Consider the following 26,400-nt stretch of genomic DNA (forward strand, 5'->3'; position numbering starts at 1 on the left):
GTGAATTTGCTCCTGGCTTAACTTTATAGCTATATATAAAAATTGCTACTTGTATTCACCTTACTTTCTTTTGTGTGTATATATTGTCTTGGAGGAAGGCAAAGTAAGGTGTTTTCCTTCTCCCCCTTATCTCATGTACAGTATCCTTCCCATGACCCCTGTAGTAGGACTTACTTGAGCTGCTACACTTTCCACGTTCTCTACACTTTCTAAGCTTCGCTCCCCTTCACCAGTTTGTGGAATGTAAGGTCGAGAACGTTTGGCTAACAACCCATCCAACAGGCTGTCTTCGTTGTTACTACTGTTACTCCCATTTGCCCTTCTGCTTCTATTCTGTGGTCTTCCATCTCCTTCCAGCACTGGGTACAACCTCTCTCCTTCAATGGTATCCACTCTCCACCTCTTCATACTAGCGTCCCACTGTGTGTCCTATTACTTCCTCACAGTTTCTTCATTCGCCCTTGATATTTCTCTCTCTACTTAGCACGAGCTGCATGCATCCATGTATCTAGTACTTCAAACTGTGTGGGTGTAAGCAAAGGTCGCAGCGCAAACATCGCTCCTCTAAATTGATTCAATACATCTAACCTGAATGGACCAAAGAGTGGAAGTGACAATTCACCCTCTTTTTCAGTGATCTTGTGCCAATTTAGATGCCAAATTATAGTGGGGAACCCAACTTTTGTTGCCATATAGTGTGCTGGGGTGGAGCCTCTTTGCTCACTCGAGTAACAACCCCTTCAACACCCCTGAAAAGATCCATTAACACCCTAAAGCATTGCATGATTGAAAATGCAATTTGTTGTTCAATGTGTTTCGACAGAACAATCATTTTCAACCACAGACTTCCCGAAGACTACAGATCAATCCCAGCGCGGTGTTACACCAACCAAAGTGTTGCAGCATGGCACAGTCTGACGACACTCTCACTCCTTGCAGCTGCTCACCCTCCTTCATAAATTCTCTTCACGCTTCCACTCACACAATCATCTTAAATCCGTAATTGTCTGCCACTCAATAGAATTCAACCACTCAAGAACATTCACACACAGTAACCCTTGACCAGTGTGGATCACCTGAATTAGTATAGTTAACCCCTGCACATAAGGTCCAGCAGACATTACCCATACATTCCATTCACACAAAAGTTCCCTATCTTAGGTGGAACTGCTGTTGACGTCTGATGATAACTTCGGGACCGGCAACTCAAATCTAAATCCTTGGGCCACATGAGACCCAAAACTACATTCACTCAACTCTCACTCCGAACTCTGCAAGACATCACACAATCAAACCATTCTTGGCAATCTAACATACTGCATACACCCTGGTAATACTCACTCCTCCTTCTGCTGCTGATCTCGCCGCACCATCAAAATCCATTGGTCTCCATCAGATTTCGTCAGCTTCCGTTCTCGACCATTGGGGCTCTTGTTTGGGGCTTTGGGGTTCTAAGTTCTATCTAAACTAGATTACTTCTAGAATTTTCCCTTCTTCATGTGCGAACCATCTTACTCTGCTGCCAACTGAAAGGGCCGGGCCCATAAGTTCTAGACCTATTCTAGAGTTACACTCAGATTAGTTTTTTTCCGCAGTATAAAAGTGTAAATGGGAGAAAAGGCAATGAGCCAATAACTGTTCTGGATACATAATAACCCACGGACAACTACTTAAAGGTAGTTTATCACAAAACCAAAAATAACTGGACATAGAGATATATCAACAAAATGGTATAGAAATACAAAGGAATTAGCATGAAGCTAAATCTGTGCATCCAATATAAACGGTGCAGCATGAACAAACTATTAATTCAAGAAGAAGGATACAGAAAATCAGGACGCATGAGTTCAAGTTTACCTGCATTGAGGGTTTGTGAGTGAAAAGCATTAATCTACCCTTACTCTAACGCTAAGGTGACATCCCTACATACGCATTTTCAATAGAAAGGATAAAAGGTGTCAGAGCGTGGAGTCTTCCTAACCACTTGGATGCTAAGGCTATTTTAGATCTTCCATGTAATTTCCATTGAAATCAATGGAAACTCCATGACGAGTTACCCTTGTCATTAGCATTCAAGTGGTTAAGAAACCTCTCCTCCATCAATGGGTCAAGTAGCATAAAGCCACCATTGCAAGGAAAGAGCTTGTACTAAGATGCTCTCTCTCCGAAGGCAAGAAAGGAGTGAGCTCATTCCCTAATTCAAACAATCAGTTACCCATAGATAGAAATCCCATAATACACCTTGCTCACACATCCACTCTGGGTACAGTCCTGGGTGTACTTTTTCATGATGTTGTCCATGTACCTTTCTTGCGATAATTTGTCTTTGGTTCCCAGGACTTCTCCGGTGTAAATCGTAGTGTCCTTCTTATATCGACCCAATTGACAAGAATGTAACTTTTGATCTCCTTGCCTAGCTGCTAAAACACAGACATTATTCTGCCTTAAAGAGCGCTTCTTCACCAGCAGTGCAAAATGTGAGAAAGAACAGATTCCACAGCACATATGAAATTTAAACAGTTAATTCTAAAGCTGGAGTTGTCAGGGACTTGCATTTCAGGCCTACAATTTCAGCTAACAAAAGAATGCATCATGTAAGCTTTGAGAATTCATGTAAACATTTATACATCTCCAACTAATGCATGTACCTATGTATGAAATGTCACAATTAGTAAGCACATTCAATATATGAATATTTGTCAGTTTCACAATACAAGTTCCTCATATTAACTTTTTCTGCTAGTTACATTTATTTTCTATCTTACTTTTTCTTAATACTTGTCAATAGCATAAGGTATGTCACGTAGTTATGTTAATACAATTCTAACAATTCCCATTAATATCATTTCAAGATTATGTGGGAGTATGCTCTACATCTGATTATGATGCACCCCTACAAATGAAATGAGAGCAATCTCCTCCTCCTATGACAAGTGACACGGTCAGTGAAAAAATAAAAAGACTAATGCTTCTCTGTAATCTGGCATACATAGAAAAAGTATTCACCTTTATAAATGAAGCAGTGTCATCTTAACTAATTTTATATACTAAGCCAACTGATCTACCCAAGCCTCCGCTATATAACGTAGAAGAAGTCTCCTCTCCTTCTTCAAGCTGCTGAACTATAAATAAATTTAACATTCCTAAAAAACGAAATAGGTATTCTCTCTTCCACCATCCTGCTGGACAAATTAAAAACAAAGTGGCCTCATGTAAAAAAAACAACCAGAGAGAGAAAACCAAGTCAGCAACGAACGTTCTCTTGAAATGAACTACTATGAAATAAAATTACATGATTTAACCGTTACACCAGGAAGCATAAATTACATCAATGGAGGCTCGCAGTCATACACTGCAGCAATCTCAACTGCAAAAAATGTCACCCACAATTCAATTCCTTTGAAGTCTTAAAGGTGGCATGGAATGCATCTTTCAATACTATCTTGTAGTTACACCTTATTTACCATGATCACAAAAACTTGTACCTCATATCGATCTTACTGACTATATTTACAGCAAAATGCAGAATGTTAACAAAATTCATCTCAGCGACTTTAGCATCAACTGGGACAATCCCTCTTATACATACGCCAAATCTCTCCGAAAGCTGTTAACACAACAAAGGCTGAACAAAGCCTACAAATCCAGGTTGCATAGAAAAGGGAAAATCGTGGATCTAGTAATATTTGATCAGATCAACGTGAAATGCCTCATTTTAGCAGACCTCTTCTTTATCCTGTTGAGCATCCTTTTTAAACCCAGATACATCTCTAAACAGGACTTTTTCAAGGCTTTAGACAGTGTCCCCTAAAACAAATCGTATAGATGTTTTGGGCCCCAGGCAAGGCATATTTTGGGGGCACTGGTTTAGAACAACTTTGAATATATTATCCATTGTAAATTAATTCAAACCCTCGTGATTTTAAATAATGAACTCCAAGCTTTTAGAAATGGAGGTAGGAAAAACAGCTGAAAACGTAAAGCCCAGCATGCATCAGTCAAAATGTATCAAAGAAAGCTGAAACATGCATAGATAATGTACATTGTATAAACTGCTGTTCCTGACATTGTTGGTGATGTTGAAAGAGATACAACAAGATAGAAAGAGTTGATCCAGAGGAAGGGGAGGTAGGAAGAGGAGGGAATTCGAGCATAGGTATTAACTTTCAAAAATTAACATGGACGTGATTAATTTAATCCTATAATCCACTAGTCAGAAATGAAGAGCTCTTAATGCAGTTTTCGTGCAGTTATTTCTTTTTTAATTAAGGATCAACGTGTCACCACAATCTACTATCCACGTGACATTGGTTTGCAAATTTTACGCAAAGGAAAGAACTAGATGGATCCTCCCTTTGTTAAAACAGGCAGGTTGGAGAAAATGCAGACCAGCTTTAATACACTTACAATTTTTAGATAGTATTTTATCTGTATGTGCCATGTCTGGCTTTCTCAAAAATGCACTGAGAGTCAGAAAAAGTGTAAGGCAACATATTTACTCTGACCGAAGTCTGGACCGCATTACTCTGTAGGTTAATTTACTCTTACTTGAGAGCACTTTATGCACTTTGTGATAGATAAGGCATTTTTAATTAATGTATATGTCAAATGTTTGTATCGGCTTTTATGAATATGAGTGCTTTTGTGATTTTAAATGACTAAAATCGAATAAAGCTTATTTTGAAAATTTAGTTAAGGATCATTCTGACCACTTTGTTATGTATCCACGAGAATCTGTTGAGAAGGTTTTTTAGCAATGCTGATGTAAACTATGTATGCACATTTAGTACTCCTCCTTTCAGAGGTATGTGTGATCTAAACAATGTAAGTATAGTTGTTGTTACAGTTGATCTGAAATTGAAGATTGGGGGGATTCAATTTCCTGTGCCAATAGGCACAAATAGACATTGAGCAGGATTACTGAGAGAGCTGGACAGTAGAGTATGCCATACAAGACCTTGCACATGAAAGACTTGACTGAGCCAATTCCGATTTATGGCTGCATTCTGGAAGAAAGTATCCCTCCAATGAGAGTTCCTCAGATACTTGTTCATTCTCCATCTTTTTTTTCAAAAAAAGGGTAGATTTTAATAATTGGAAACATTTTAATACTCCATGTTTTGTTTTACAGCTTTTCCTGTTGTGGTCACCCATGAAAGTGGGGTTGTATTTTTATTTTTGTCTGTGTGTTGGTGTTGTTTATGGCGGGTTAAAGGGAAGAAGTAATGTGTATCTCAGACCATTGGTCCAGTTTATTGGATCCCATGGTCTCAACTTGTCAACCATGCAGACAACACACAACTCATTCTAACATTTGACCATAGCTTCCAGACACAATGTTGTTATTTCATAACTGTATGTGTGACACCTTGAGTTGGCTTTGTGCCAACTGAATTACATTCAATGATGACAAAACAAAAGTTACGTACTGTAAACACAGGGAAACTGATGCACCTTCTGCCAGTGAGTATCTGGACTTTCGAGGACAACTCTACCCCTGTAGTCGCACATACAGTTAATAGTTTGGGAGTATATATGGATTACGATCTCTCACTCATGAGTCATGTCAACAAACTATGATCCACCTGGTTTGCATTAAAGCGGACACTCCTTAAATTTCATCCTTTGCTTCCCATCCACTTACATCCATTAATTGTACAGATTGTAATTTTATGCAGACTTGATTATGGCAATGTTCTTGTTTTTGGGGTTTCCACATTTCTCTTCAAATGCATTTTCCCCATTCAAGCAGCGGTGACAAAGCTAGCTCACTCTCTTGACTGTGGCTGCATTAGATTCGATTCACTTGCTCCCTGTGCCAAAGTAAATCCAATTTAAATCTCTCTGCATAGTACACAGAGCCTTTCATCATATTGGACCACGCCTCCCTCAGGATAATCTGCTATGTTACACCCCTCAAAGATCATTTTGCCCTGCCACTGCTAACCTCCTTATTGTACCAAAGTTCAGAAGAACCAGAGTAGGAGGTCGTGCATTTCTGTACAGGCTGCTAAACTGTGGAATAGCCTGCCTGCTACCCTTCAAACTATTAGTCATTTTTAAGCATTTAGGAAAACCTTAAAACCTGGCTCTACACTATTTAAGCTTTGTCCGCTTTACTTCCTGACCTCATGTTCTAGTATAGCCAGCACCAGGGTCCTTTTTTCAGGTAACAACTGTGCTTTACCAATGTAAATATTAATATAAATATAAGTGTTACATGTTGGCTTCAATACAATTATCAGGATGGTCTACATTTATGTGGGATAGTCCTGTATCGATCAGAAGCCTGACTGTCTCTCTCAAAGAGGTTTTTTGCTCAATATTTCACATTAGTGAAAAAGAAGCAGTCTATTGTTGGCCAGAAAATGAGTGTGTGGTCAGAAGGGGTGGGCAAATTATTCTGGCTAACACAAGACTGGGTGAAATATTGTGTGTTTTTTCACCTCTGGTATGAAATTAGGGTTGCTCAGTAGGCAAAACAATACATAGTCAAAATAAGCCAAACCTTTCATAAGCAGTGTCAGGGGCCTTGCCAAGTAATTACCGTAATGGCAATTGCACTAAGGGAATTACATTACCCAGCTCCTAGCAGAGCTTTTGAAAGCAACTTCCCCAGCAAAACATTTTTTGTGTGGTGGTGCTTGCCTCCTAAAACGCCAGGAGTATCTTGGACCATGAAACAAGTGTTCCCTTTCCACTCTCTTTTTAAGGGATTTTTAAGCCCTCTAAGGCGGCCAGTGTTTCCCCATGGTAGAGAGGTGTGCACTATTTTCTTCCAAATGGCCCCCTCTAATGTTTATCTGTGCCACGAGGCTCATGGATACATACTAATCATGATATTTTCGTGAATGCATATGATTGCAGCCATAAATGCAAAAAGTAACCAAAACTGATTCAGGAAAGGGATTTTTTTTCCTTTCGTCCATTTGAGGATTGCTGACCCACACTAAAGTTTATGGACCTCAGACCTCTGGTTGGCTGACGCAACAGAGAAAGAGCTGTTTCAGTTCCATTACCAGCTGTGTCCCCGCATCAGGGAATAAGCCAGAAGGTTGTAGAAGAAGCATCGCCTGATCTGTTGACTCCAGTGAGGGGAGTGGGGGGCAAGGACTACAAGTTAAAAAAATTTTTTTTTTTTTTTTAAAAACGTCCCATTTAACGGTTTTCTCGGACCCCCGAACAGGGTTTGCTGAAGTCAAGCACAGCTCCAAGATCACCAGACCCTGCCTTGGGATCAGTAAATGCCTTGTTGGACCCTATGCTGCGGGTTCCCCTCACAAGGGTCTGTGAAAATCATTGGAGTCCATAAACCAACTAAAAATTAAAAAACAAAGGGGCATATTACCAACAAGCAGCGATATTTATCGCTAAATAGGCTTAGCGATGATTTTTTTATCGCTTCCTATCCTGGATATGTTAGCAGCGAAAACATGCTATTAGCAACGTTTTTCTTCATTATGCTAAAATATCCAGCGATAGCGGCGAAATTCGTGAATATCTCTGAGAATACAGCAATATTCACGCATTAGCTACGAAATGCTCTTAGCCATGTTATCCACCTCCCATTGGATAACATGGCTAGGAACTGGTCAGAGCAGGCGTTGGTTTTTAGCGATAGCGGGAATATTTCCATCGCTACGCCTGCCTTGCTAATAGGCGATAGCGACGTTAGCGACTGCTTGCAGTCACTAACAGGTTGGGTACGCCCACTTTGGATGTCATTAGCGATAAATATCGCTGACATGCAAAGCGGGCCCCAAACCGCTCGCTATCGCCTAAAAGCCGCTAACATCAGTTAGCGACAGCTTGCTAATGGAGCGGTAGAATTATCGCCGCTTAGCGGACGAAAACGGCCGCTAAACCGGCAATAATTGCCTATCTCCACCCTTGGTAATATGCACCAAAATGAATTCTGAAAAAAAAAAAAATTAAGTAAAAGATGCATTTCCTGCTTGAAGGTTTGATCCAGTGGTGGTTGGCTGGCTGCAGGAGTATATGTGCAAGGGTAAGCAAAAGATTAGGCCCAGTGACCAACCTTGCTGCTCACAGCTAAAATTCACTGAAAAAGTACAGTTTAAATGACGTTGAAATTGAAATGGGTATAACCTGAAATCCATTACTCGTGAAACAGTCATGCAAACCATATCTCTCACACTAAAAGCAATGCTTATTATCTCACAATATTTTTTACCGAGTAACAACACCAATAAGACCGCCATTTAAATAACAACACATTCGCAAACCAGTAAATAATACTCGATTTATAGTTACCTCATGTGAAATGTAAATTTACCTGAAAAATTGTTTTTGAAATTTGTAGTTTTATTTCTTAACTCAAAGGGGAGGTTATGAACACTGCATTTGTTGTGTGAGTTTTGATTTTGCACTGGTCTTGTGGGAGTTGCAGATTGTGAAATAACCATAACTATTGAATGTCAGTGTTTTTTCAGTTGGCCAGTTAGCATATATCTTTATATACACCATATATTTGGTGCTAGTGTGTTTATTGTTAGGTATGAGTTTCCATTAGAAAGACATTTCTTATTTTCTTAATAATTCGACTGCTGTTCATGAAACTCAAAAAAAGAGCATCCACGTTGGTTCTATATGGCAAGTTTAATGCCATTCATCAAATGAGAGTGAGGAGAAAGAGGGCTATTTCCAAAAGTATAATTTCCCATCTTAAGCCCCATGGTATTTAATAAAAGGGGTCGACACCATGATAACGTTGAAGTGTGTGTCTTTATTAACACCAACCTGAGAGCGACCACACCACGGTACACAATGTCTCGGTATCTCCTCTCAAGTGGCCTCCAGTGTTCTAGTGATGCACCTAACATTCTTATAGGTGCATCACACTTAAAGGGCAAGATACAACACATCTTCCCTTCACAAACATGATAAAGATATAATAAAAAAATTAAGAAGAAGGGAAACGAGAAAGAGGAAAAGGAATTGAACATGGAACAATTGTTAAACATTTAAAAACATAATTGATACCATAACAGGGGAAATGTAATCATGCATCAAGAAATAGGATTTAAATACATTGTTGATAAACACTACTTAAGAATGTAATCATTAATATACAATGGTAAGTTTTCTCACCCTCCTTTCTGCACTCAACTGTTCAATTTGAACTCTATCATGTAGAGTCACCTTCCTGTTAGAGTCTACAACTCCTTCACATGTAGAAAGAAGAGACATGCTCCAAACAAAGATACAATTCTTTGCTCCTAAATAAAGAACAAAACAGCTGAACAGAATTGCACCAAATCTGGCATAAGGGAAGAGCTTACTCAAGGAAGGGCTTTTCTTAGTTTGATTTAAATCCATTTCGTAGCTTTCTAGAAATGTGTGATTAGAAGGCTGCTCTGGTGGGTCATGAAGAGGTTACATTTGAGAGATATCTGAACTGTTAATTGGCTGAGGAATCGGTTTTACTGTCACCTATTTCAGGTTTGTGGGTCCAGAGCCAAATCAGCAAAGCCGAAGCTGTTTCACTGATAGACCGCAACATGGGAAGCAGTGTCAGGGGCCTTGCCAAGTAATTACCGTAATGGCAATTGCACTAAGGGAATTACATTACCCAGCTCCTAGCAGAGCTTTTGAAAGCAACTTCCCCAGCAAAACATTTTTTGTGTGGTGGTGCTTGCCTCCTAAAACGCCAGGAGTATCTTGGACCATGAAACAAGTGTTCCCTTTCCACTCTCTTTTTAAGGGATTTTTAAGCCCTCTAAGGCGGCCAGTGTTTCCCCATGGTAGAGAGGTGTGCACTATGTTCTTCCAAATGGCCCCCTCTAATGCTTATCTGTGCCACGAGGCTCATGGATACATACTAATCATGATATTTTCGTGAATGCATATGATTGCAGCCATAAATGCAAAAAGTAACCAAAACTGATTCAGGAAAGGGATTTTTTTTCCTTTCGTCCATTTGAGGATTGCTGACCCACACTAAAGTTTATGGACCTCAGACCTCTGGTTGGCTGACGCAACAGAGAAAGAGCTGTTTCAGTTCCATTACCAGCTGTGTCCCCGCATCAGGGAATAAGCCAGAAGGTTGTAGAAGAAGCATGACCTGATCTGTTGACTCCAGTCAGGGGAGTGGGGGGCAAGGACCACAAGTTAAATTTTTTTTTTTTTTTTTAAAAACGTCCCTTTTAACGGTTTTCTCGGACCCCCGAACAGGGTTTGCTGAAGTCAAGCACAGCTCCAAGATCACCAGACCCTGCCTTGGGATCAGTAAATGCCTTGTTGGATCCTATGCTGCGGGTTCCCCTCACAAGGGTCTGTGAAAATCATTGGAGTCCATAAACCAACTAAAAATTAAAAAACAAAGGGGCATATTACCAACAAGCAGCGATATTTATCGCTAAATAGGCTTAGCGATGATTTTTTTATCGCTGCCTATCCTGGATATGTTAGTAGCGAAAACATGCTATTAGCAACGTTTTTCTCCATTATGCTAAAATATCCAGCGATAGCGGCGAAATTCGTGAATATCTCTGAGAATACAGCAATATTCACGCATTAGCTACGAAATGCTCTCAGCCTTGTTATCCACCTCCCATTGGATAACATGGCTAGGAACTGGTCAGAGCAGGCGTTGGTTTTTAGCGATAGCGGGAATATTTCCATCGCTACACCTGCCTTGCTAATAGGCGATAGCGACGTTAGCGACTGCTTTCAGTCACTAACAGGTTGGGTACGCCCACTTTGGATGTCATTAGTGATAAATATCGCTGACATCCAAAGCGGGCCCCAAACCGCTCGCTATCGCCTAAAAGCCGCTAACATCAGTTAGCGACAGCTTGCTAATGGAGCGATAGAATTATTGCCGCTTAGCGGACGAAAACGGCCGCTAAACCGGCAATAATTGCCTATCTCCACCCTTGGTAATATGCACCAAAATGAATTATGAAAAACAAATAAAAATAAGTAAAAGATGCATTTCCTGCTTGAAGGTTTGATCCAGTGGTGGTTGGCTGGCTGCAGGAGTATATGTGCAAGGGTAAGCAAAAGGTTAGGCCCAGTGACCCACCTTGCTGCTCACAGCTAAAATTCACTGAAAAAGTACCGTTTAAATGACGTTGAAATTGAAATGGGTATAACCTGAAATCCATTACTCGTGAAACAGTCATGCAAACCATATCTCTCACACTAAAAGCAATGCTTATTATCTCACAATATTTTTTACCGAGTAACAACACCAATAAGACCGCTATTTAAATAACAACACATTCGCAAACCAGTAAATAATACTCGATTTATAGTTACCTCATGTGAAATGTAAATTTACCTGAAAAATTGTTTTTGAAATTTGTAATTTTATTTCTTAACTCAAAGGGGAGGTTATGAACACTGCATTTGTTGTGTGAGTTTTGATTTTGCACGGGTCTTGTGGGAGTTGCAGATTGTGAAATAACCATAACTATTGAATGTCAGTGTTTTTTCAGTTGGCCAGTTAGCATATATCTTTATATACACCATATATTTGGTGCTAGTGTGTTTATTGTTAGGTATGAGTTTCCATTAGAAAGACATTTCTTATTTTCTTAATAATTCTACTGCTGTTCATGAAACTCAAAAAAAGAGCATCCACGTTGGTTCTATATGGCAAGTTTCATGCCATTCATCAAATGAGAGTGGGGAGAAAGCGGGCTGTTCCCAAAATAATATTTTCCCATCTTAAGCCCCATGGTATTTAATAAAAGGGGTCGACACCATGATAACGTTGAAGTGTGTGTCTTTATTAAAACCAACCTGAGAGCGACCACACCACGGTACACAATGTCTCGGTATCTCTTCTCAAGTGGCCTCCAGTGTTCTAGTGATGCACCTAACATTCTTATAGGTGCATCACACTTAAAGGGCAAGATACAACACATATTCCCTTCACAAACAATATAATGATATAATAAAAAAATGAAGAAGAGGGGAAACGAGAAAGAGGAAAAGGAATTGAACATGGAACAATTGTTAAACATTTAAAAACAGAATTGATACCATAACAGGGGAAATGTAATCATGCAGCAAGGAATAGGATTTAGATACATTGTTGATAAACACTACTTAAGAATGTAATCATTAAGATACAATGGTACGTTTTCTCACCCTCCTTTCTGCACTCAACTGTTCAAGTTGAATTCTATCATGTAGAGTCACCTTCCTGTTAGGGTCTACAACTCCTTCACATTTAGAAAGAAGAGACATGCTCCAAACAAAGATACAACAGTATTCTTTGCTCCTAGATAAGGAACAAAACAACTGAACAGAATTGCACCAAATCTGGCATAAGGGAAGAGCTTACTCAAGGAAGGGCCTTTTCTTAGTTTGATTTAAATCCATTTCGTAGTTTTCTAGAAATCTGTGATTAAAAGGCTGCTCTGGTGGGTCATGAAGAGGTTACATTTTAGAGATATCTGAACTGTTAATTGGCTGAGGAATTGGTTTTACTGTCACCTATTTCAGGTTTGTGGGTCCAGAGCCAAATCAGCAAAGCCGAAGCTGTTTCACTGATAGGCCGCAACATGGGAAAAAATGTGGCAGCTGCCATTACAGCACATGGAGAGTTGGTTCTTGTGTCTAGAAAAAAGGCTAAAAAGGAACTTCAGGGGCAAGGTAAACACGGTGAGCCATAGGCAGATGTGGGGGCACAAAGAGACCCCCTCTGTATGAAGTAAAAAAGTCAATTTTGAAGGGGGCACACTTGTCTAGTTTGTGGATCCACACACCTATGCGAGAGCCCTAGTACCACAGGCCTTTGATGGGAACTGCAAATCCAAAACAATATTCAAAAGCTGGTGCTGCAACCCCAGAGTAAGTTTCAAGGACTCCGGTTCAACTACTGGTGAATTTGTGTGTCTGGAACTACAGATTCATCCATAGGTTAATGTGGGTTTGTGAATCCTAGCCTAGAGTTGAAGTAGCAGTCTTACCAGCATGTCCGTGATCGCAAATCCAATTTTTGGATCTATGTACCTTACAAGAATTTTTTTTTTAAACTAAAGCTACAAGCTGTTCACATTAAGCATTAGCTACCTGTGGAGGTTAGGGAACGGGAACAGACAAGAGGCCACGCCATGCAGCCAGATCATGAGATCATGCAGCTAACCCCTGGCTGGGCATAGTGAGGGTTGGCTACCCAAGTATGTTGGACACAGGACCTGGACAGAGGCCATGTACAATAGCGGTTGACCACCCACAAAAGAGTGGGGTGCTGCTGTGGTCGACCATCGCTACACAAAGCCAAAGGCCAAGTGTAGCAAGTGTTGGAAGTCTGTGGAAGTTGGGATGCTCCAGCAGCCATCCAGCACTGCACATGAGCGCTGACTGCGGGGTGCAAAATTGGCTGCATGTAGAAGGTGGGGCGCAAGACCTGGCCTACGCAATTGTTCAGAAATCAATTATTTGACATTTTATGGGGGTTGTCAATTTTCTGAAATTTATGAATGTAAAGAAACAGCAGTAATTGTGCTTATGTCATTCCTACCACAAAGCACAGTCATTACGAGAGGTTCATCAATGTCAAAATGCTGTCCACCAAATGTAAGCGTTGACACCATTTCATTTCATGGATGATAATCCTTGTATTGCCCACCTGAGACAAACCTGTGTCAGTAAAATGCATAGTTTGTAAAGTAACTGGTTCAAACTGGTATGGTAATTAGAACAAATACCAATGATTTTAAAGTTACACTCTGACCTGATAAGAAACTTAAAACATGCTCTATGCTGGTAATCTTGGAAACTTGAAACAGCAGAAAGTTACCTTTTATTACTAGATACTAAGGTTATGCCAAGTTCATCCAATATCTTTGTTTCCAAGAACAAATTTTAAAAAGTCTACCTTTACATGGCTATTAAAGCCAGAACAAGGATATTCATATTACAGTAGCTTTGCTCACAGAGACAATAAGGCAATACCTGTGGTTGAATGTGATAATTAAGGTTTTCATTTGGAATCTTCCAATACTTTCTACAAACTGTAATGAAATCTATAGTTTCAGTACCACTTAGGTTTGGTGCCAGTGATTCATTTTCTTATCCTATTATAAGGTGTTAGAAATGAGGGTCTCTAGTCAGCAGTGGCTTGCACCCTGTCCAAGTAGGGACCCTTCCTTCTAGTCAGGGTAGGGGAGCTGCACACCCAAGTTAACCCCAGCTCACTTCCTTTGTAGCTTTGTACAAGCAATCAGGCTTATCTCAGAGGCAATGTGTAAAGTATTTGCACATAAACACACAGTAACACAGGGAAAATACTACAAATGGACACCACACCAGTTTAGAAAAATAACCCATTTGTGTCTAAACCAAACAAGACCAAAAGTACAAACATCCAACATACACAAATCAAGATATCACTTTTAAAAGATTGAAAACAGTTCAGTCCTTATAAAACTATGGATTTGTCACTTTTAGCACAAGGTACCTGTATGTGTCAAAATCAAAGCCGAAACAGGTGCAGGGCAAGTGAGGTGCCGAAAATCCCACTGGTGCGTCAGTTCCTTACATGCAAGGAAGGTGATGCGATGGTTCCTTATATGCAGGGAAGGTGATGCGTTGTTTGTTTGCTCCCAGAGGAGGCAATGCATCGGCTTCTTACTGCTACACAGGGGAGGTGATGCATTGTTTTTTACTGTAAAGGGAGGTGGTGCGTCTTTTCTCCGGACACACATTCTCCGTTCCTCACTGAAGCTCAGCGTTATTGTAGACTTTGCGCACAGGTGTGATGCATGGAATGTCCGGACATGCTGGCACGAAGCAATGGCAGCGAAACAGGCACTATGTCGATTCTGCCAGCCATGAGTAGGTGATGTGTCGAGTCTTCAGCCACACAGCAGGGCCTGTATCGGAGTTGGGGGGAGTCGGAGCGGGTATCTCAGATGTTGGAGATACGGTGCTCGGGACTCGTGCTTCGGCAATTTTCAGGCCGCAGGGCAGGTGCTGCGTTGATTCTTTAGCTGCACCACAGCAATGCATTTGTTTTTCAAATGCACAGCAAGCTTGTGGCGGGAAAAACAGGCGCTGAAGACCGGTGCATGGATTTTCCTCCTTTTTTTCAGCAGAGCCACAGTAAAGGACTCAGAATTGGAATTGGAACCACTTGGCAGGTCAGAACTCCCAGCAGATGAGTCCGGGACTGCAGGTAGGCAGGATACAAAAGCAAAGTCCAGTCCTTATACATCTCCAAGACAGAAGCACAAGCACAACACAGCAACAAGCAGAGTGTCAGTTCCTCTCCCACAGCTTCTTCAGCTCTTCTCCTCTGCAGAATCTCCTCTTAGTCGAGAAGTGTTCTCAAAATATGGGGTTAGAGGTCCGATACTTATACCCCTTTTGGCCTTTGAAGTAGGCATACTTCAAAGGATAATCTATATAGTGCACAGATCCTGCCTTGCCCTGTCCAGACTCCAGGCACACTACATGGGGGTGGCAACAGCATTGTGAGAGGACAGTCATAGCCCTACTCAAGTGTCAGTGAATACTCCTCCCACCACTCTAGCTCAGGAAAGCCCATCATCTTGGTGATTCTGGATATGCAGGCCACACCTCAGCTTCCTTTGTGTGACTGTTTAGAGTGAGTGCACAAACATCCCTACTGTCAGTCTTAGCCATACGTTGACTCCACAGGCAGGCAGAGGCACAGAATAGTAATTCAAGAAAAAGCCCACTTTCAAAAAGTGGCATTTTCAAACACACAATTTAAAAACCACTTTCACAGAAAGATGTGTTTTTAGATCCTGAGTTCAGAGCACCCAAACTCCAAATCTCTATCTCTTCCCCATTGACAATTACACTTGTAAAATTTTACAAGGCAGCTCCAATGATAGTCTAAGGGAGAGATAGCCACTGCAGTAGTTAAAAACAACATTGTCAGTATTTCACTATCAGGACATGTAAAACACACCAGTACATATCCTACCTTTCACATACATTGCATCCTGCCCATGGGGCTACCTTTGGCCTACCTTAGGGGTGCCTTACATGTAGAAAATGGGAAGGTTTTGGGCCTGGCAAGTGGGTGCACTTGCCTGGTCAGTTCAACAGGGCAGTTTAAAACTGCATTTGCAGACACTGCAATGGCAGGCCTGCAATAGGTTTGCTGGGCTACTCGTGTGGGTGTCACAACCAGTGATGCAGGCCCACTAGTCACATTTGATTTACAGGCCCTGGGCACACAGAGTGCACTTTACTAGGGACTTACCAGTAAATAAAATATGCCAACCATGAATAACCAATTATAATCACAATTTACACAGTGAGCCCTTGCACAAATACCAGCAAAAACAAAGTCCAGCATACAGGCAAAAATACAGGGGGTAGGGGCAAAAAGACAGGAGAAACCATGCCAAGGATGCCATGTGTAACATATGGCATACCTGATATAATCTTAAGGTTACAGATCTTTAAGTGACAAGTTAATGAGGCAATAAATGAGAAAGAAGTCATTCTATGGAAACTGAATGATGTACTTTTAAAGAGAAACTGTAGGCTTGAGATGTCTTAAGCTGTAATAGTGATAAACGCAGATGCAGTAACCATGCAACAATGCTAGAAGGAAAGTTAAACAAGATTTGGCATGTGTAAGTTTAAAGGAAATTCAGTTATTATGTTTTTTAAATACTTTGCTGTTGTGATTTTGCAATGTTCTACTATAGGCACGTTAATTATGGTAATCCAACTTCCACATACAGTGTCACACAACAGTAAGGCAAATGCCCACTCATTGCAGTTGTACATTCAAGAAGTAATAGCAGTAGCAAATTATAGTACATGAAGAAGGGAAAGTAAAATATATCTAGAGATTTCCGTTGCGGGACTTTTTAAGGAAGGTGTTCACATTGTGATTATTCAGTTAGTAGGAAGTTAAACTAAGTTTAGTCAATGTATTGTGTGGTCTAATCATAGGGTGTAACGCTTCTGCAAAATTGCAACAGGAGTAAAGCTGTATTGTAGGTACATTCACCATTAACTGGGATTATAACTTCTACACAGAATAACACATAATAGTTAACCAAATACCCACTGTTAAGCCTGACATACATGGTGTGCTATTGTGCCCAGACTTTTTGCCTTCATTCCTGTTTTTGCTGAATTCAGTTTTGTTGACATTAGGACTCTGTGCACTTTACCCCTGCTAATCAGTGCTAAACTGCCTGTTCTCTTTCCCCAAAACAAGGTACAATTATCCTACACCTGATTGAACCATATTATTTACTTACACAACCCTAGTTAATGGTACTACATGTACCCAGGGCCTTTAGTTTAAATGCTACAAGTGGGCTGCAACACGTTTTGTACCACCCACTAAAGTAGTCCTGTAAATCATTTCTCAGGCCTGCCACATCGCTGCAGGGCAGTTTTAACTTGCCATTTCAACCTTGCCATAGATACTTTGGCTATGCCAAAACCTTCATTTTTTAATAATCGTAATTTACCTTTAAGATAATCCCTAAACGCTAATAGGTTAGGGTGCATGGCATTTAATAAGTAGGACATATGTACTTATGTTTTTATGTGTCATGACAGTAAACAACTCCTAAAGTTGTTTTCCACTGTTCTAAGGCTATCTCTCCCTTTGACTAACACTGGGTTAGCTTAATACACTTAGGGGCCGATTACGATGTTGTGCTGAAAGCCACCGACCGAGATCATGTCGGAACCCACCTGCCGACTCGGTCGGAAACAATTCTGACCGACTAATTATGATGCTTGCGATTGGAATGGAAACCGTTTGGTCGTTCTGAATCGGTTCCCACCAGCACTCAGAGAATCTGAGTCAGTCAGAGCCGATTTTTACAGCTCTATAGACAGCGTTCCAACCGAGCGATTACTATGTTGAATTCTGACAGCCTTTCCGAGTCTGACACAAAAAGGCTGTCAGATGCTGACTTTGGGGGCCCCTAGCAAGCCCCCCTTCATCTAGAGGCCTCAGTTTGTGGGCTGTAGGGGTACCCAAGGCATCCACCTTCAAAACCATACACTGTGTTGCAGGTACCATGGGGTGCCAGCGACAGGGCAAAAGTTTTTCCGCCGACACCCATTTTCCCCATAGGAACCTGTGTTGTCGGTCAGAATACAGGCTCCCACAGAAGTCAATGGGAGTCCTTCCGAACGGTGTTCAAAGGCATCATATTCAATCGTGCTGAACCGCCGACCTCGAGTTGGTTGGAACCAAATCCGACAAGGAGTCATGTGGAAAGCTTCCGCCCGACATCGTAATGAGGCCCGTAATACATGATAACTTCAGTTTGGGAACAGGTAGAGAAATGCTTCTTCCTCTCATTTGAATGGTAATTTAAAATTGGATTTTAAGTTACTATTCTGAAAATACTACTTTTAGAAAGTTAGCTTTTTTCTGTTTAAACCAAATATGCCTTCATGCTAGTTTCCACAGCCACATGATTGTGAATGGCTCTCCTGTGGTGTTTTGAGTATTCCTTCCAGACGTGGGGTAAAAGGCCCTTGGATGTGGTGCAGGGCATTCCTTCCCTGAACAGTATATTCTGGAGGGGGGGTTGTACTCAGACTTCTTGAGCTACAGAGTCTAGCCTCAGGGCTATGCCCACCCCCTTTTTGACTTCAAGGGCTGCCTACCCTGCCACTGACAAATGCAGCTCACACTGGCTGCCAATTCGTGAGAGGATACAGTTTAAATTCCTGTGTATTGTCCACAAATCTTTACAAGGTAAGGGCCCTCCTATTTTAAAGAGCTTAGTGTCTCCTTACAAAGCCAACAGGTCCCTTCGCTCCGATCAGGAATGTTTGGCCAGAGTTCCCAGAGTAAAGAGGGCGCAAACAGGAGGTCGGCGATTGTCCATTAATGCAGCGACTCTGTGGAACTCACTACAGCTGAAGATGCGAGCTGAATCGAGCCATCTGCGGTTTCGGAAACTTCTCAAAACTTTCCTTTTTCCACAGGGCCTCTAACTCAGCATTTCCCCCTCAGTAACCTTGGCTCGCCAGCTCTGGGACGCCTCCGGGTAACCATGCACTCTACAAATCTACTTCCATTCCATTCCATTCCATATGCAAAAGAAACAATTGATGGACGGAATTCTGGACAATGCAAACATTCACCCCCAGTCACAAGGATCTGGGTTTCATCCATCATTATTTTGCTCACCACACCACCCCAGTTTGGACCCAGCCATATGCAAATCAGTCTTGACCCTGTTCCTTATGTAAATGTAGTTGAGCTTATATAGCGCACAGCTACCCGCAGTGGGTGTCCCGGCGCTTGCTTAGGGAACCCTTCCTGATATTCCCCTGTGAGATAGCAGGGTATCCACAAGGTGAAAGTCAGGCATCCCGCCGCGAGGGGCCGTTGTGGAGATTAAGCAAGCTGTTGCCCAGAGTCGCAGAGTGTGAACCCGTGAGTCGAGGAGGCACCGGGGCGAGAATTATCGAGTCCGTGGAATTTTTTTAGCCCAAGACCCGCCAGGGCGGGGAATTGAACCCTGGTCCAGGACCGATCTCAGATTCCGGGTCTGCCGCCTCTAACCCCTGAGCCACACTTCTCCACAGAAGCAGAACCGTCCAGCCTGAACTGCCAAGCCAGGCCCTCCCTGGACCTGAAACAAGCATCCTGGGACCGGGTTTCAGGGCATCACTCTTCATCAGCCAGGCTAACTTGAATCCAGTGGTGTAGTGAGCATGGGACGCACGTCTGGGCATACCCTTCCCACTTAGGCCGACATATGCAAAAGAAACAATGGATGGACAGAATGCTGGACAATGCAAACATTCAAGCCCAGTCACAAGGATCTGGGTTTAAAACATTATTCTTTTGCTCACCACACCACCCCAGTTTGGACCCAGCCATATGCAAATCAGTCTTAACCCTGTTCCTTATGGGAACAGTCCAGCCCAAACTGCCAAGCCAGGCCCTCCCTGGACCAAAAACAAGCATCCTGGCACCGGTTTCAGGGCATCACCCTTCATCAGCTAGGCTAGCTTGAATCCAGTGGTGTAGTGAGCACGGACCCACGCCTGGGCATACCCTTCCCACTAGGGCGACATATGCAAAAGAAACAATTGATGGACGTAATGCTGGACAATGCAAGCATTCACCCCCCAGTCACAACGATCTGGGTTTAATCCATCATTCTTTTGCTCACCACACCACCCCAGTTTGGACCCAGCCAAATGCAAATCAGTCTTGACCCTGTTCCTTATGGGAACAGTCCAGCCCGAACTGCCAAGCCAGGCCCTCCCTGGACCGGAAACAAGTATCCTGGGACCGGTTTCAGGGCATCACCCTTCATCAGCCAGGCTAGCTTGAAAACAGTGGTGTAGTGAGCACGGGACCCACGTCTGGGCATACCCTTCCCACTTAGGGCGACATATGCAAAAGAAACAACAGCTGCCATCGATGATACCAGACCTGCTCCCCACAGTGACAACAGGCTCCTCATGTCGACCCCCAATGTGAGCCTCGGCTGCAGTTTCCTGTGTGAATGCTCAGTCGGGAAAGGTAAAACTCTTCACCGGGACGCACCTGGTCCCTGTATTCCAGCTGCGCTTCATGGCATTCAGCTTTGACTTGTGACTTTGACCTGATCCAGTTCGACCACATAATCACAACTGGCACTTTAAACTTTTTGACGCTATTTTCACTAGAAACTCTAAAAATTAATCACTCTAGGTCTACTGGTAGGATTTTTGATATTTTGGTGTCATTTTATTTATCACTGTTTGTGTGTTGCATAAATACTTTACACATTGCCTTTTAGTTAAGCCTGACTGCATTTTTACAGTACTACCAGAGGTTAAACCACACATTTATTTGGTGACTTTTGTAGTTCACCCTGTCATGGATTGTGTTTATTACTTGAGAAGGGCTCTCACCTCTCTAATCTAATAACCTAATTTTTTTACTCACACAGTAAGGGTTGGCAACCTGCATATGGTGGCATGTTCTGGCACCACCCCTTGCTGCACATGGCCACAGGCCAGGAGAAATGAGGTTTTGCTGCCCAAAAAGGGTGGGCCACGGTCCCTGACCTGCAGCCAACCACTGTGATGCATGGCATTTGGCTGTGTGCGAAGAATTAGCTGCACATGGATGGAAGGTACATCAGTATTTCCATGGAACCACCCATGGGTTTTGATGCAAAGCACTATCTACTATCTTTTGTAGACAGGGCTTTGCATCAAAACGTTATACCTCCTCGATCCCCAGCTTTGGCCCTAATTCTAAGCACTGCAGAATATGGAGTGGTATTTAATCATACAGAGATGAAGTAATCAGAGTTTGCACAGGGACCAGAATTTAGCGGTAGACATGGAATTGCAGACTAAGGGGCCGATTATGATGGCGGACGGACCTGAGTCCGTCCGCCACCATAGCGTAGGAGGAAACCTCCGCATTGCCAGTGGAGTTCCCTCCTGTGCAATTAGCATGTGACCGCCACCCTGGCGGTCACATCCTCAATCTTTAACATTGCGGCGGGTGCAGCTTCAAGCTGCACCCGCCGCAATGTTAAAAGTGCATGCACGACATTTGCGTGCACAAAGCAGCAGGCACCGCGCGGTGCCTGCCGCTTTGTCCACGCAAATGCAGGGGGGTACCATAGGTACCCCCCATGTGCACCCCCCACCCTCCCCTTCACCCAGGGGGCCAGCAACGGGCCCCTGAAGTGAAGCTCCGTATGCTTTTCCACGGCGGAAAAGCCGCCGCGGAAAAGCATACTTTGTACTCCATCATAATATGGATGGCGGTGTCTGATAGACACCGCCAGCCATGTTAATGCTTTTCCGCTGCGGGCAAAAACCGCCCGCGGCGGAAAAGCGGAGGACAGATTGTGAGACCCACCAGCCATCCTAATATGGCGGTGGGTCTTTCAAGGCTCCGCGGCGGATTTCCCGCATCCTCCGGGCCGGCGGTGGCTTCCACCAGCCCGGTGGATGCGGGAAATCCGCCATCGTAATAGGCCCCTAAATGTCAGAGCTGTCAAGTAACACCACATTCTGGTTTACCCTCAGGCACTTAACACTGAAGAGAAGGTGGGTGTTAATGCCTAGTAAATTACAGACCTCCTTCCAGACTAGTTTGGTGAACTTGGACTCCCTCTTCGGTATCACCACCGCTGAGATCCTGCAGTAGATCACTCTTTCTTACAGCAGAGAGCTTGGATCAGAATGGGAGTTAAGAGAAATCATTTTAGGGGACAGATTAAAGAACGTGGGTGTAATTCCAGTGGACACCTGGCACTCAACATAGTAGAACACAAAATGTAACAGCACTACACTCTGCTGCATGGTTGTATAACAGAACCCCGCATGCTTTTACCACACATGCCTTTTCACCTCAGTAAACAATAACAACAAAGGGTAAGGCTCTATAGCAGTAAGGCTGAACACCTTTAAACCAACAACCACACAGAATTGCCAATACTGCTGTTCATTTGAAATCTATTTCCAAAAGATGTGCGGATCCACCATCAAACCATCTTAAAGCTCATCAATAGCTTTTATTTTTCAACACTTATTTTTACAACAGTTTTGAAGATTTTTCAATGTGAAAAATATATTTTGACACTGTACATGTTACTTTTGTACAAAAAATTCTACACAAAGAACAAAATTACAAAAAATTATTATCAAGTTCAGTCATTCTCACCATTCTCGCCAACCCACTCATTACATAATCATACCTCTCAAACTCATAAAGAAAACAAAATCATGCACACATACTGCACACCAAACATCTTTATTTTTTGCAAAAAACAATACAAATTTTTACAAGAATTTTTCATTTCATAAACCCTTTAGTTTGAAGTGAATCCAATTGAATGAACGTGCTATTTACACGATTGAAATGTTTGGTGGCTTCAAAGGTCTACGCGTTTCAAACCCCCATTGATCTAGGGGTTCTCGTCAGGACCAAGCCTCACTGAAAAAACCAATGATCAATGTTCAACCTTACACTACCTTGTTGAGCGCACAGCCAGTCTATCAGTCTCATCTAGCTTACCTCTATGTGAGCTTGAAAATGGATATCTCAAATGGGTTTCTCTCAGAAGAAGAATCTAATATCACAAGTGAGAGACACAAGGACAGAAAAAGAAGGAGTGACCGTCATGTCTTTAAGGATCAAATCTAAGTCATAACGTGTTGCACCAGTGCACTTTACTTACTAATAGTTATCCCTCCGTTCTGAATAATTTTAGTTCAGCGGGGTTGGTAGCAGCGCCCCTTTTATGTCATGTAGCCAGAAGCCGAATCTGGATGGGGGAGCGAAACAATGAATGTTGCCATTAGCAAATTCTAGCGTGGGCGGATTGCATTCATTTAGAGCTCTTGTATGCTATCGGAGTTCCTTACCTCGATTAGTTGAACTTAAAGCTACAGGTCGCGCTATATTCCATAATTGTTGTTCGCGGGGACTCTAAAACAGAAAAATTAATTCTGTGAGTCGCTGTTATGGAGAAAACAAACTCATCTCCTGGCAAAATAAGGAAGGTGTCTCACCTTTCCACAGGTCTCTTCCTTTTCCGGTCTCTCGGCCAATAGATGTATCTAAAGTTAGTCTCATGATTTCCCTTCTTTAAAGCGATGCTATGTTCGCTAGTGATGTCGGTATTTGTAGTTTCCTTTCGCCGGCATGTTTGTTCTCCTAGGGCCAGGGTTCTAATCTCTTGCTAGCTAGTTATAGACACTTTTATCAAATGCGCTCGGATGTATTAATTATTTAAACAAAAACAAGAATAGCAGTGTGCCTCACGCTTCTAGATGTAGACAGTGTATTTGGTGCTGATTGTAGCTATGACTCGGGGGTGAATCTAGCCTGTATGTTGCAAGCCCAGCCCGCTGTAGTTTCAATCGCACAATAGACCATGGCCTGGTGAATATTTGGTGCCTGTTGATGGCAATCATTATAATCCACTGTTGAATGCTGCTTGATGTAGGTCACATCAGTGTTTAGATTCAGAGGTCTTATAGTTTGTATAATTCTGATATCTCATTTAGTACTGACACTGCTGTGTCGAATTTTACAATCAAAAGTGCTTCTCTTCTAGAAAGTTTCTGTTCTTGGTCTCCTCTACGAGGATCTCTTTCCACATTTGATATAACTGTCCAGCGGAGGTCTTTCTCCGTATGTGATTTTTTTACCCAATGATTCACTAGAGGTGCTGATTCCACATTTTTCCTAATCCAGGATTTATGTTGACTAATCCTTTGACGTATTTCTTGGCTAGTTTTGCCAATGTACAGCAACCCACATGGGCATACTACTCCATAAACTACAAATTTTGTTTTGCAGTTTGAAAAAGTTTTGTGTGACTGAACTTGATAATAATTTTTTGTAATTTTGTTCTTTGTGTAGGATTTTTTGTACAAAAGTAATATGTACAGTGTCGAAATATATTTTTCACGGTGAAAAATCTTCAGAAATGTTGTAAAACGAAGTGTTGAAAAATAAAAGCTATTGATGAGCTTTAAGATGGTTTGATGGTGGATCCGCACATCTTTTGGAAATAGATTTCAAATGAACAGCAGTATTGGCAATTATGTGTGGTTGTTGGTTTTCACCACAGTCAGCACCCCGACTGAGATGTTACCGCGTGTTCCTTAACCATGCAAGTGGTTACACCGACACCTTAGGGGGGGCTCTGGACTTTGGAATAGAATAAATTACTATTCTAACTCCAGTCAGTGCAACAGTAGGGAAGGTGTTGGACTTAAAATCCAACACCAGTCCAACAACTCATCCCCTAGAGCAAGTTGTTGTAATGACTTGCATGGTAAAAGAAAGCGTGGTAACATCGTAGTTGAGGTACTGACTGCGGTGTAAAGTCAGATCGTGGTATTGATTGTGGGGAAAATAATGTTTTCCCTGCTGCACTCAAATAGCATTAGTTTAGTTTAAATCTGCACTCTCTCAACCCTAGCCATCTCCCACAGAAGAAGTGCAATATAGAAAGATCTACTTGGAGACCAACAATCTACTACTCCATCCAGAGTTGGGTTGACCAGGCACAAATACCTATCGGAGATATGGACAGTGCTGACTGCTAACTCTCCTTTACATGAGGACACACACTTGCAAAAATGTGAAAAAACACCCTGAATAATCTGCAGATACCGAAAAGAACCAGCATATTTGATTTCACATGAGGTGACAGCCTTCGCCTGTCATAGCACTAAACCATGTGATTATTGGCATAATAATGTCCTCTACATGGTGTACAGTTGTGTACCACTGTCCTGAGGGCCTGACTGTGTGTATAGGGTATCCTGTTTTTTCATTTTGGCCCTAGATTCACATAAATCTATTGTGTGCACACGGGCAACCTAAATCTGTCTTTTGACATTAGTAAGGGCCTGGGCAAGTCATGTGGCCTGATGGGGCACCCCAAGTGTGTTTTCATTGTATACAAAGTGGACTATTCTGCCTGTCATTGGTTTAGCATATGAAGTGGTGGTTGCAGACAGTGCCCCATGTTTCGTGAATACTAGTTGCAGCCAGACCTTTTCATCTGTGCCACTGGAGTGTAGACTTACCGGCCCATTCATTCAAAGTTCCATTTCTATGCACTTCTATACACACACACTTGTGCTAACATCCCAAGTGTACATTGTACATGTTTATGTATATGGGCTGTGTGGTACATGAAATGTGTCTATGAGTGAGGCAAAGTAATGGGTGGCTGCCTGATCCATTTTGGAATCTCATGCCTGATTTGCTGCACAAGTTAAAGGTGAGCCTTATTTCCCAGACATTGGAAGTCTATTGCTGATATTCGTGAAGCTGGAGAGAGGAGACCTGAACACTGAAGCAGGGAGAGAGGGGACAAGGCTCTTTGGTGGAAGATTAGACAAGGTTCCTTCATAAATCGCATAGACTTTTATCTGAGGAAGGTACAGCTGATTAGTCTTCTTGTAGCATGCCAATTGGAAGATGGTGGGAATGAACAGGTGGGACTTCAATCTCTGTTGTTCAAAGTGATGGGGGCCTCTTAGGTAAAGCCATCAGTTTGTCTATACTTATCACTCCGTCCATGTGGCTGATAACAGCCAGATGCAGAAGTTGACATTTCTTTGTGCATCTGCTATGAGTGTTGAAGGCTGGAGTAGACTCTGCAGTGTGAAGCATCAGTTTACACAAACAATGTGTATGGAGAGCAGCCTGGAGAGAAAAAATGAAAGAAGAAACATCCCCAAACTGGTTTTGTGAGTGCAGACAGTTTATCATCTTTTTTCTGCTGTGACTGTGTACAAGTGGGACCTACTGATCCACTTATTGTTCCAGTTCCAAGTTCTCTATAACCACGGAAGGAAGAGCTCTACAGCGTACAAAGAGGACTGCTGTGCATCCAAAACTGGAGTCTGCCTGATAGACAGCTTCTCAAAGTTGAGGGGATATCACCTAAGTATATGCTTTGC

Source organism: Lissotriton helveticus, chromosome 6 (genome assembly GCF_964261635.1).
Source record: "Lissotriton helveticus chromosome 6, aLisHel1.1, whole genome shotgun sequence".
Lineage (NCBI taxonomy): Eukaryota > Metazoa > Chordata > Amphibia > Caudata > Salamandridae > Lissotriton > Lissotriton helveticus.